Raw genomic sequence first — 13,755 nt, forward strand, 5'->3', positions numbered from 1 at the left:
GCTGGTCTCCAACTCTAGGGCTCAAGCGATTCGCCTGCCTTGACCTCCCAAAGTGCTGGGATTACAGGCATAAGCTACCTTGCCCAGCCCAGTTCCTTTCTTATCATTACTTTGTGTCCTCGCACTAGACTTTCTAGGCATAAATATGATTTTATATGCAGTTGATTTTATTTTTTGAAACATTAAGTAGCGGGGAGTTGTGCCCCAGTTGGGGTTGTCCTCCCTCACCACACTGGTGCGTGCTTGTCTGATGCACGGTTTTTCCTCGGGCCTACTCCTTGGAGTTACAGTGAACCAGAATATCATTTTAATTTTTCTCTTTGAAAAGTCTGGCACTTTTCTGGAATGCCTCATAAAATACTGGCATAAGATTTGATTCAGGCAGAATGTACAGGTGGATTAAGCCCCACTGAATTTTGTCTTCAGTTTTGCTGTTTTTATTCTCAAGTGATTCTTCAGAACACAAGATTACCCTAGGATTAAAGAACAGCTGTAAAAATGGAGTGTGACTTGTAAAACATAAAAGTATAGTTAATAGTAATTAAGAAATTAAGTCAATATAATCAAGCACAGAGGAAGACATTGTCTTCCTTAATCTCATTAATTGAAAGATCTAAAGAGCAATTCTGCCTTTGTTAATTTGCCACCAAAGCAATCTGGCATGAAATTGTTCTATAGGAATAGTTCAATTTGGTGTTTTAAAGTTTGCAACACTTTATGAAATATAGTTTCTCTTGCTCTCATGTTATTTTAAGGATGCTTTAGTTCAGGGTAATGTACTAGTGTTTTAAAATATGCTAATATGCTTCTGTTATTGCCATTTTATTCTCCTTTTTTCCCCACTGGGAAATACAGTGTATTAGAAAGGGTCTGTTCTTTCATGTTCTTCTCTGCTTAAAGAAAATTGAGGGGGAAGGGAGACAGAAATAGGTACTTAAAAAAGATCTTTGAGGTGATATGCCACACTTTAAGGATCCCTTTCCCATCAGTGCTAAGTTGAAGTTATAATGTTATGGCTGCATGCTATTTCGGTATTACAACATTGACTGTATTTTATACCCCCAAGACACAATTGTACACCTGTGTTATTGTCCCTGCCTCTGTAGATATTTTCTTTAACAGTAAGTTTATTACATCATTTTAGCTTCCCCAAAGTGCAAAGATTGCTATGACTTTGCTAAGTTATATATATATGCCATATATATGCTATGACTACACATATGTGCCGTTGTGCAATTATTAATTATTAAATGATATTAAATTTTAAGGAACGACTTGTCTACCTGATTGTAGCTGCCTGATGATTTTAGAGAGAAATATTAAGACATATTACTCGTTGATTACTTGTTTGTGCTTGACGGGTACAGATAAAGGTCTTTCAAACTTACATGAAACTCATTTGTAACTCGTAGATCTCAGTTTCTGTGTTCCCAAGTGCTTCATAGCTTTTCATCTCAGATGGCAACAAAGCAAAGACCACTGATTAGAAACAAAAATAATGTGGCAAAGGATTAGATAAGAGGGAAACTCCCTAAAAACCAGATTTTAGGGTTTTCCCAGAGAATATACACATTAAAATGTTTCCTCCAAACGTGGGAGAAAAAAACAAAGGACTACAGTAGAGAGTTCAAAATCTGTAAATTTGGGATAAAGTATCTAAGCAAACCTTAGATTATTCCTGATTCTAGGTTTGGAACACACATTGCATTTGTGTTCTCATTCTGCTGGACTGGCTTAATTTTGTTATATATTTGTTATATTTTGGCTAATAAGAGATGGGTATTTGCCTCATAACATACCATCTAATTTTAAGCTGAGTTTTGTGCTAATTAATTGTTATCCAACATGCTTTCTTGTGGATATTCAAAGTGATTTAGATGTCTCACACATCTCAGATGGTTTATGAACCTAACTATGACCCAGAAGGATGTGATGCCAATTTTCTTATAAAATGAATCTGAGTTTCAAAGCTGGAGATAAATTCTTAGGCAAACTTTTTTAACTTGAATTGGCTACGCCCCAAACGTTGAGCAAGTTGCATGGCAGTAGAAGATCAGGACTCTGAGGAAATAACTGAGGAACTAGGAGTAGCAGTGGTATTAGAGATGAATTTTCGACCCTTGATAGATTTTCACCAGATGGACCAGTTCCGTTCACAGCCCAGATCACTCCTTGTTCTTGTGTGATCACACATAGTCTTGATCTTTGCAGCATATGGTTTGGGAGGTGCAGGCTTTTGATCTGCAGTTTATAGCCTTGTCAGCTTCAAGTAAGGACTAAAATGAACTGTGCCACATCTGCCTTTTCCAAGAACCATCCTCCTGGTTCTTGCCCCCTCAAGAACCAGGTGCTTGTGTGCACATAGGTCTTATGGTTGTGTATCAGGAAATGTGGAAGATTATGATACCACCCACCCCAGAAATTCACTACTTTAGTAATGTCAGTAAATACTGAACTTCCCAGAGGAATTGCAAAAGCTGAGGACAGAGTATACTCCTGGAGCTGATCTGACCACGGAGGTCCCCAGTTGCCTGTTTCATTCCAAAGAACCCAATTTAAGTTTGACCTGGGATTTCCGGGGTCGTCGTACTACCCTAGTAGTAGTAATAGTCATAGCAGAAGTGGTAGAATAGTGGTAATAATAATAATGAACACAAAAGGCATTTCCTAAGTGCAGTCACTATTCTAAGCCCTGCCCCACCTCCTTTTTTTTTTTTTTTTTTTTTTTGAGGCAGAGTCTCACTCTGTTACCCAGGCTGGAGGACATTGTCACGATCACTGCTCACTGCAACCTTAAACTCTTGGTCTTAAATCAGCCTCCCACCTTGGCTTCCCAAAATGCTGGGATTACAGGCATAAGCCATGTAAACAAAATGCTGGGATTACAGGCATGAGCCATGTAAACAAAATGCTGGGATTACAGGCATAAGCCATGTAAACAAAACGCTGGGATTATAGGCATGAGCCATGTTAACATGCCCGGCCTGTTCTAAGCCTTTTCCTTAATGCTCACAACAACCTTAAGTGGTTGATTTTCTTTATTATCTCCATTTTGCAGTTGAGGAAACTATCCAAGAAAGTTAGATTGACCCAAGTCAGAGCAACTAGTAAGCAGCAGTGACAGTGTTGTGCATCAGAAGGTGCTGTGGAGGGGGAAAAACTGAAAATATAATCCAATATTAGAAAAATATAAGAAAAAAATACAACCTAATACATTTTGGATTGTATTATATCCAATATAATCCAGTATTTGTTATTGAGAAGCAACCATGTAGATACTAACATCTGTGCTGCTCTTCATTCTGAAGATGCTCCGTTGACCTACTGTCAACCAGCAGGGCAAGCCATTTCTATCCTTTCTCCACTTGGGTTGGTAAGCTTGTGTTCTGCTTTCTCACCTACTCTGCTCATGACCAGTGGCAAGAACCTGGTGACCAGTGGCAGGATATAGAGGTTGCCCATGGCCTGTAAATGAGACCAGTACTGGCCAGGCCACATGGAGAATAGCCCACTGCATTGAATACTGTCTTTTAACTACTTAAGCTACTCTTGGGATTTTAGAGACTTTTTAAGGCTAAAATAATAAAACCACTAAAGCTAGGAACTTGAATTTTCTGATTGTTTAGCTTTAATTTGGCCTGTATGAGTGTCCTCTTTATTTCTGCCCAGTATGACTTCCTGCTAGTAATCAAAGCTCTGGTTATTTTGTCAGTCTTGAAGGTTTTCTTAAGCTTAGTGGATAACCGAGATTATGAGACATGTATTCTTTTTAAGAGACATAAATGTGCATTTGAAAAATATTGGGCAAATAACTTCTACACAATTTGACTAAAATTTAAACATGTGACAAATAAGTTGGAACCTTTAACAACATAGAACAAGATAGCCCAGCCAGATTAAGGAGCTAACTTAAAAGAAAGAAAAGAAACCAAACAATAAGAATTCTGATCTTTGAACGGGTAAGCACTTTCTCTTCCCGAAATCAATAGAGGAAATCACAAAAGGAAAAAGTCCATAGATTTAAATTTTCTAGGTAGGAGTATAGAAGCTTTAAGTATAAAAATGTTAATCGAAGCTTTATTTATTACCATGAAAAGTTGCAAATAATAAAAACATAGAGTAGCAGAAGAAAATTGCATGATGGACCACCACAATTTTATTTATGGAAAATTGTAATAGGAGGAAATGGTGATGATAGATCTTTAAGTTAAAATAATGGATATTAAACTATCTCTCCATCATACATCTGAATGTGTTTAAAATATACCTCTCTATGTGTGTTATGCTTCCAGAGACAATAGAAAGGACGATCTCCTTAAGTTAATAGAGATTTAGGGGTTATTTTGAAGGTGGGATTTCTGATGATTTATATTTTCTTCTTATACTTTTCTATGTATTGGTATTTTTAAACATGATTACTTTATATTCATTTAAAAAAGGGAAAAACTATTCATGGAGAAAAAAATGAGACTATACCAACATTTAATAATAGAAATAGTAGACTAACATCACTCTTAATCTATTTAAGGTAATGGCTCTAAGATTGATTTTAATTTCCTCAAAGTTTTATATATTTAAGGTTTTCTTAAATAATAATTTATTACTTTTATAATAAAAATTAAAATAGATTAGAAGTGACAGGTTAGAGTTGAGGTGAAATGAATTTTTGTAAAGGACAGGATCATTTTACTTTGGAGACCAATTATATTGCTGCCCTTATACATCATGTTAGGAAACATACCTTTTTGACTTTTCTGTGTCAGACTTAAAATTTTAATTAGGTTTTTATAGCTAATTAAATTATGAGGTAGATACTTTATTTAATAAAGGATATGGAGGAAGTTCACATAAATACTTGAAACATCAGTCCAGGAAAGATTCTTTGAGGGATTTTCAATATATCCAGATGTCTGAATAACACTTCTTTGGTCTAAATGCAGTTGATGATGTCATGAAAGAGACAAGTCAGCATACCAAGACAATCCTTAGAAGGGATGATTTGACTGGAATGCTGAAGACAGAAGAAAACCTTAGAGTAGCTGACTTCATTCTTCCCCATCCTCAATTTACAGATCAAGTCACTGAAACCCAAATTTATTGAGTCCTCAAGGCTACAAGGTCGTAATAGACTCAAATGGAGGCTTTTGGGGTCCTTTGATTCCCCCTCTGCTGCTCTTTATAATATTCTGCTCGTTTTCACGCACTTTAGTAATGATGAATGAAATTTTATTTCCATTTCTCCTAGGTTGGTAAAAACTAAAAACTAACACCATTCAGAACTTAACTAATGATGTTTGAAAAAGAGGCGGTAGGCTGGTAACTGCTTCCTAGGAAGACCTACCAACTTCACTAGCATGCTCATTACTTTCATCATTGTTGTTGGAACAATTTGTTCTTGGGTACAAGCTTACTTTACACACATCTGGTTTCTATGTTTGTTCTGGAAGACAGCAGCCACATGGAGTGACTAGAGAACACTTGATACTGAGCTCTGGAAATCGTTTTTTAACAGCTTTATTGATATTGTATAATTTACAGATCATAAAGTTAAGCTCTTTAAAGTATACAATTCATTGGTTTTTCTAGTATCTACAGAGTTGTGTGACCATAACTATAGTTCATTTTTTAAACATTTTCATCACTCCAAAAGGAAACTTTGTATCCATCCTCTCTACCTCCCGCTTTTCCTCCCCTAGCTTTAGGCAGTTTTTCTTTCTTTCTTCCTCTCTCTTCCTTCCTTCCTTCTTTCTCTCTCTCTCTCTTTCTTCTTTCTTTCTTGATTTGCCCATTTTGAACATCTCATATGAATGGAATCATACAATATGTGAGAATCCTTAAAATTTTGATTGGATTTTCAAAGACGATGTAGACAAACATGACCTGGTTACTCTGCAGGCCCCATCTTCCCAACAGTGTCCTGAGTGTGAGATTAAGACCAAATGAACTCTGTCAGTGCTGTCAACTATTTTATTAGATTAAATGACTTGTTTTTGGCCTCTGGAGTGTCTAACTCTTTAACTTTTCAAAGTTAAAGAAAAGTGGCCGGGCGCGGTGGCTCACACCTGTAATCCCAGCACTTTGGGAGGCCGAGGTGGGCGGATCATGAGGTCAGGAGATTGAGACCATCCTGGCTAACACAGTGAAACCCAGTCTCTGTTAAAAATACAAAAAATTATCCGGGTGTGGTGGCGGGCACCTGTAGTCCCAGCTTCTGGGGAGGCTAAGGCAGGAGAATGGCGTGAACCCGGGAGGTGAAACTTGCAGTGAGTCGAGATCATGCCACTGCACTCCAGCCTGGGCGACAGAGCAAGACTCAGTCTCAATAAAAAAAAGAAAAGAAAAGTAAAGAAAAGAAAAGTATATACTCATTAGTGTAAGTCTGTTGTAGGCCATGTTGCAAAATTACTGGGTTAGACCATTGCTTATTAGTTGTGACCTTGTGCAAATTACTTGACTTCTCTAAGACTCAACTTCCTTACCTATAAAATGGGGATAATAATTGTACTTACCTTAGATGGTTCCTGTAAGAATTAAATGAAATAATGCATATAAAAAGCTTATCATAATGCCTGATACATTATAAGTGTTAAATGAATATTAGTGATTATTATGTGTCATTGAAAATAAACTGTAGACCGGGCGCAGTGGCTCATGCCTATAATCTCAGCACTTTGGGAGCCTAGGCAAGAGGATCACTTGAGCCCAGGAGTACTAACACAATTATGAGTGTGAAGGCATCACACTCACACTGGTGTATGAGACTTTGCCATAGATGGCAATTTGGTGTGGTATGGTGCTGGAACTCAGAGTGTGAGAATGAGTTCACCATCTCACAATATGAATAGCTACTATTTGTACATATCATAAGCACTTACTATGAGCTAAGTTAGAATCCAAAATGACTCCAAAACTATGTAATCAGGTTGTAAAATTGCTTACTTAAGGCAACCAGTTTTCTTGTTAATAGTTCTGTTTTACAGAATGTTCTCACACATGTTAAACTGAAATTTACACTCTTGTAGCTGCCCCCTCACCCTCCCAAGTCTTGTAATATCTTCTACATGGAGAATCAAATGCCTAATCAGCTAGTTCTTCAGATATCTGAAAATAATGGTCATGACCCTCACTTACCTCACTTTCTTGCTCAGACATCCAGAGATACATATATTGTTCCTTAGATTACACAGTCCAACCCACCATACCCCTTCCTCTTTCCTGGAATGGGCTTTCCACTCACATGAGCTCATAAGTGGTCTTCAAGGTTCCTGTCCAGGGTGCTTTACCAGTGGCAACCTTCCCCAACGCCCAGATGTTGAGCAGCTCCTCCTCTGGGATACGCCCAGATGTTGAGCAGCTCCTCCTCCTGCTATACTTCTGTTCACATTCTTGAGAATTTGCTGTGTCCTCCCCCGGCCTGTGAGCCCCTGAGGGAGAGCTCTGTTTATCTTTGTGTTCCTAAACCCCATCCCAGCCCCTGACACTTAGTAGCTTCTCAATACAGTGGAAGAGGAACTTCATCTTACTTCATGTGGATACCTAACTATATCTGGTTTTAGAGAGGTTGCACTATAAGAACCTCTCTAAAGTTTTTGGATATAAAATGCATAGACAAACCTTGATTAACTTAGGACAGAAGAAGATAACCAAAAAGCCTATGGCTTCTCCTAGACCAAAAGTAGCACCGTCTGGGGAATAAGACTGTGAAGCCCTTTCACTTGGTTACTGCACCATTCAATTTCACTTGGTAAAAGTGTCCACTAATATCCTGATGTGAGTAAGGTGCTTGTCTGTTGGGCAAGGTTGATACCCACCACCTTTGCTCAGAGAAATGTAAATAAAATGATTGTAACATTTTACATATGGTTGAATGACAAAGTTCACAGTAAACTTAATGCCAGTGTTCAAATGAATGCTGATAAGAAGATACAGTCCAAAGTTACGTTTCTGTATTAATCTGAGACCTTTGCAGTTTTCATGGAGTATATATAGAGATTTTTTCTGAATGTGTGGATAGAGGGTTAATTTAAGAAAAAGTATGTTAACTGGGGAAACAAAGAGGCTGGCCTGCATCTAAAGGAAAGAAAGTGGGTCTCACCAAGGGTTTGTTGTGATTCATAAAAACTGGTCCGCATCTTAAATGGATTAATTATGGGCCCAACTGGAACATTCTACACAGAATGAGCCCAGATGCTGGTCATTTTATCTGGGAGTCTCAGGACTTACCACATGCCTGCTCTGAGCACCAGACTTAATACTTTCCCACTCTGTAAATCCTAGGAAACACTGCCTCTTGATGCCTGAGTTTGAATTTGCCAGGTTTCTCCATCCCACTTGAGTCTGCCACCCTTATGCATAGTAACAGCACCAGACACCCCAGTAAAACCATCTTCTTCCCCTTGCTTTTTACTGGTTTTGCTCTGGTGGAGGTCTGGCCTAGGTCTGAAGGAGGAAGAGTCAGGTGTGGAATTCTGAAGTTGTGGTAGATGCCAGGGTGTGTTTTCTGAGACCAAGAAGGAGGCTCTTCTGGGGAGTGCTGGCTCCGGGGAACTCAGGGACTGACGGAGCATCTCCTTTTTTAGGAAGCACTGCATTTTCAAAGGTCTTTTAACTGTTGGATGGCTTGATGTATTAGAAAGTTAGTAACTTGCCATGGTCTGTAGAAGGAGGGATCCAGACCCTGCTTTGCCTGACTATAGAGTGTGTTCCTACCACTTGCTCTGCTCCCTCCCAAGTAGCCCTGCCGTGAAGTTGGCTGATCCAAAATTCCCAGGGCTTTCTCACAAGAATAGCTGCTAGTCCAGGCAACTGCCAGCCTATACATGTATGTGTGTGTTTAAACTTCAATGAGGATGTATACATTTATCTTATTAAATTTTGTCTCTTTTGTTTAGCAAGGAACAACTTTGTGTATGTCCCTTTCCCCATTTTTTACAGTGTGATTACCAGATCAAAAAGTATAAATGCTTTTGTTGCTCTTCAACTATCCTACTACATTTTCCCGAGAATGGTGTCTCCATTAGCAATGCCACCAGCAAGTGAGTGCTTCAGCACAATTGTTACTAGCTTTTAATACAATCCATTACTGGTTTCATTTGGGCTGGGAACTTGGGTCTCTTGTGGAAAACTCATGCATGTGATTCTCTCCTGGAGTTCCTCAGCTCCCCCTTAAACCCCCATCCTAGGCTGACTCAGGCTGGTGAGTTACCCTGCCAGGTCCTCCCTTGGTAATTAACATGTGTCTTCAGGTCGTAGTGGCCTCTGGACTCTGCCTTGAGTCAGACACCTTGGGCTGCACTGCCCCAGACTTTGCTCTGCTTCCCTCCCATCCTCTGACTTTGAGCATGCTCACTTCCTTCCTCTTCTGTCATTGTAAAATCCTGGGTTATTTCAGGCAGTTTATAGAAATTCTCTGAAACTAGAGGATGTCTCATGACAGTAACAGAATAAGAGCGCTGAGAATTAAAAGCAATTCTTTTTATAGAACCACAGTGGTTGAAGGAGGGATGTCTTGCAAACTTTCTAGAAGATAATACCTAGATGATTAATTAGCAAGAAATCCATTCCAATTATTCTAGTTATCACTAGATGAAGGCAGGGAAAGTGACAGCAGAAAGTGTGAAGAATGTATAATTGAAGGCATTAAGGAAAAGAACCCATCTACTAGATTTTAAATCACAAAAAGGAAAAAACTTAATAAAAGAAAGAATTTCTACCTGTATACTGTGTCATTCTTTTAGTTCTAGGAAGTATAGATTTGTAAAAAATGTAATTAAAAAAATAAATGTAATTTATTTTTAAAATGGGAATAAAGAAAAAAGTCAAATATACATCTTGGTTTCTACTAAAACCTCCTTTCATTATTTGCATGACTTTTATAGGTGGAGTTATTAGGGTTCAATAACTCTATCTTGACCCTTTTGTAACAACAATGAAATACCAGTCTTGCGTTTGCAAGCAAAATAGCAGAGCTTTGCCTTTGGGGAAGCAAGAGAAATGACAGTAACCAAAGGGGACAGTAAGACTGTTCTGTTAGAACATCGGTATTAGGTTTTTGTTAAGAAAAGAAGTAAAACAGCAAGTTGCCAGACAAGCTAATTGCTAAGCAAAATGTAGATTTAATACTGGGCAAGATTTAAAAAACATCTTTGAATAAGTAAATATTAACTAAACAATTAGCAACAGATTTGATTATGCTACATGAAACAAAATGGTATGAGTATAAACACAAAGCCACGTACATACACAAACATGTAAAACATCTTTAATTTTCAGGAATGGAATTCTCTAGCTTTTCTAGTATCAGGAAACTAGAAGGTTCCCTTTTCTTCTTTTTCTCCCTTTTCCACTCCCCACATTTCCCTTTCTGTTCTTCTACTGCTACCTACTTACCCGCTAAGCATCAAGTTACTAGTATGAGGGCACAGGGTCGAGAGAATGTATTCTGGAATTAAATTAGAAGAAGAAAATTCTATAGAATTTCTCTTTCAAAGAATAAGTGTAAAATTATCTTTCTTGAATGAAAGAAAAAAAATCAGTATCTTCAGTAATTAATACTAAAAATTAGTATCTTCAGTATCTGGACATCATCAAAATATATCTTCCTTTCATTATTTGCATGACTTTTATAGGTGAAGTTGTTCAGCAAAATGAACTCTCTTGTGAGAGGACAGCTACTGTCCTGCACCTCTCAACCAAAAATGCAGGCCACCTTCTGCCGGAATAAGGCAGGCCACTTAAAAAGAAAACCATAAACCTTACTGAAAAAAACTCATTTAAATCCAGTTTAAGCTTGTTTGTTAGCTTTAGTGTTGTATATGTGCTTAAATAATTGTATGAATATTTAAAAGGAAAAAGTGACCTCGACAGGAAGGAACTGCTGGATTGTGAAGGAAGGTAGTAATATCATACACATGTTGAATTTTATCAGTCCACAGGGCAGCTCTACTCTGCCTGATGAGTGATTTCAGTATTTGCCAAAGACTTAATGTATTTTTATTTGCTACATGATATATGCTTCTAAAGACAGGTTTGGAAATTTCAGAGAGGAGTAGAATGATAGATGCCCTCCCCATAGACTCAGTTATTGCTTCTGTCATCAGTTCTCTGGGGATCTTCATAGGTCCTTTAAAAATATCCATATGGGCCGGGCGCGGTGGCTCAAGCCTGTAATCCCAGCACTTTGGGAGGCCGAGACGGGCGGATCACGAGGTCAGGAGATCGAGACCATCCTGGCTAACACGGTGAAACCCCGTCTCTACTAAAAAATACAAAAAATTAGCCGGGCGAGGTGGCGGGCGCCTGTAGTCCCAGCTACTCGGGAGGCTGAGGCAGGAGAATGGCGGGAACCCGGGAGGCGGAGCTTGCAGTGAGCTGAGATCCGGCCACTCCACCCCAGCCGGGGAAACAGAGCGAGACTCCGCCTCAAAAAAAAAAAAAAAAAAAAAAAAAAAATATCCATATGCCACTATCCAGGAGAAGGAAGGTCCTGAGACAGTCATAGCCAGCTGGTTTTGTTCTCTCTAGGCACAACGCTTCTGTCATGTTTTCCTTCTTGGACATTCTTTCCTCCTATCATGAAGGAAGTGTTTTACTTTGGAGCTAGTCTAAACCAGTGTCTCGGAAGCTGATATGCTTATGGCTCACTTGGATGTCTTGTTAAAATGCAGATTCTGTGTCCGGAGTGTGGCCAAGGTTCTGCATTTCCAACAAGCTCCTGGGTGATGCCTAGGAGGCTAGTCTATGGACCACACTCTCAGTAGCAAGGATCTCTAGGTTTTAATTGTCAACAATCCCAGAGAGACAGATGGTGGGGAAAGGTGAGCAATAAAACAGAGATTAAATGGAGGAGCAACATTTGTTCGTTGATCACTCTGATGACTTTGGCCAGTGTCCAGTTAAGTTCAGATAGGCAGCAGTGCACATTGATTAAGAACTTGGGCCCTGCAGTCATCTTCCTGCCACCCACCAGCTGAGTCACGTGAGCACGTGACCAATCTCTCTAAACCTCAGTTTCTGAAGTTAAGACACACAAATAATATGAAAATTTACATTCTAGGGTTACTGTGATGATTAAGTAATATAATGTACATACTGAATAAGTGCTTGCTGTTAGCTATTAGTAGTAAGAATCCAGGAAGCATTTATTGAACACCTACCACATGCCTGGCATGTTAAGGTAGGGATAGAAAGATTAAAAGCCAGCTCTTTAATTTCAGAGGAGATTTAATTGGTTTATTTGAGAGTCCCCGGAGTTGAGGTAAGATCTAAAACTTTTGACCCCAGGGCCAGTGCCCTTTCAGTCCACATGCTCATTGCCTATTTCTTACATTGAGTAGCTATACGGAAACAAAGGTGGTTTCAGACCAGCTTTAATTCAGTAAAATCCATGTGCTGAATCATAGTGAATTGAACATGTTCTGACTTTTAAGACCAAGTGATTTACATTTAGTTCCTATGTTTGAGCGAGGTATCTCTGAGGATAGAAATTAAAGGGCAGGTTTTTGTTTTGTTTTGTTTCGTTTCTTTATCAGCTGAAAGTTTTTCTTGGGCAACTAGAACTGAATGATATCAAAGGCAGGTATAATCAATGTTTATTCTGGTGAATCAAATTCGGAGCATATACTTGCCTTCCACTTTTGGCATCTATCTTCTGAAAGTGAAATCCTGAAAGTGATTTCAAAAGGACTCTGTTTTTACTTGAGCTAACTTCTTTTTCTAATAGAGACTAAAAAATTTGCACCCTGTGTCTTTTCCAACAATTGCCCAGCATGAGTATGTGTGTGTGCCTTTGAGGAGCTGGGTATTCCTGCTTTGTGTCCATCTTTTGTACATTTTTTTGGAACCCTGCCTTAAAAGGAAATGATCACTGACCCAGAATTTCTCTTTTCTTTATCTAATTGTTTTTTCTAGTTATTGAGTCTTTCATACTTTTTCTGAACTTACAATAGTTTTCTTTGTGACACATACTTTGGTAGTTTTTTAAATACGATAATAGATCCCAGTATGATTTCTGTGTTTGTGAAAACATAATTATCTCACTGAGGAGAGTCTTCAGAAAGAAACAGTGGAATTAAAGTAATATTCAATATAGACGTTGTTAGATTGCTTTCTTTTAGTGTTTTGACAGTGTCTTTTCCCCTTTTCTTTTTGGGTATAAGCAATTTGTCTATTTTTGTTATAAGAAATGTAAAAATGATTTTTGCCTCTGGTTTTTCTACGATGGGATCAAGGAAAATTCCCTGCCCTTTCTTTGAACATTGATTGATTTTTACAACTCTGGTTATTATTATTCCTATGCCATTGCTGATTTTAAAAAAATCTTTATTGGGATATAATTTATAAACCATGAAATTCACCCATTGAAAGTGAACAATTCAAGGTTTTTAGTATATCGACGGAGTTGTCTTTGCAGATTTTTGCTAGCACGTTATTCCCTTCTCTTTCTACTGTGTATGCTTAAACTCCTCTGTATTCACATTTCTTTAATGAATTTTGCCACTGTTTATAGTTTTGGGCAGATGTAAGTATGGTAACAATGACTTTTTAACATCTACTAACTTAAGACACATCCTGATTACATCGCACGTTTTTATTCACTTTATATTAGTGCCATTTTAATGGTGAATCAATAATCTGTCAGCTATGCCTACGCATTCTTAAACCTGGCATGTTCTTCATTACCCCTTCCATCCTTTCTTCCACCTAAACCTCACTGTCGACACACATCCAGTTTAGCTTGTTTACCTTAAATATTGC

At 38.3% G+C, this 13,755-nt stretch overlaps 1 protein-coding gene across 5 annotated transcripts in view; it reads left to right on the forward strand.

Moving 5' to 3' along the window:
- Positions 1–13,755, forward strand: part of PLD1 (phospholipase D1) — a 211,496-nt gene that overhangs the window by 39,652 nt on the left and 158,089 nt on the right. The gene's annotated exons all lie outside the window — the stretch shown is intronic.

The sequence above is a fragment of the Papio anubis genome, chromosome 2 (genome assembly GCF_008728515.1).
Source record: "Papio anubis isolate 15944 chromosome 2, Panubis1.0, whole genome shotgun sequence".
NCBI classification, from domain to species: domain Eukaryota; kingdom Metazoa; phylum Chordata; class Mammalia; order Primates; family Cercopithecidae; genus Papio; species Papio anubis.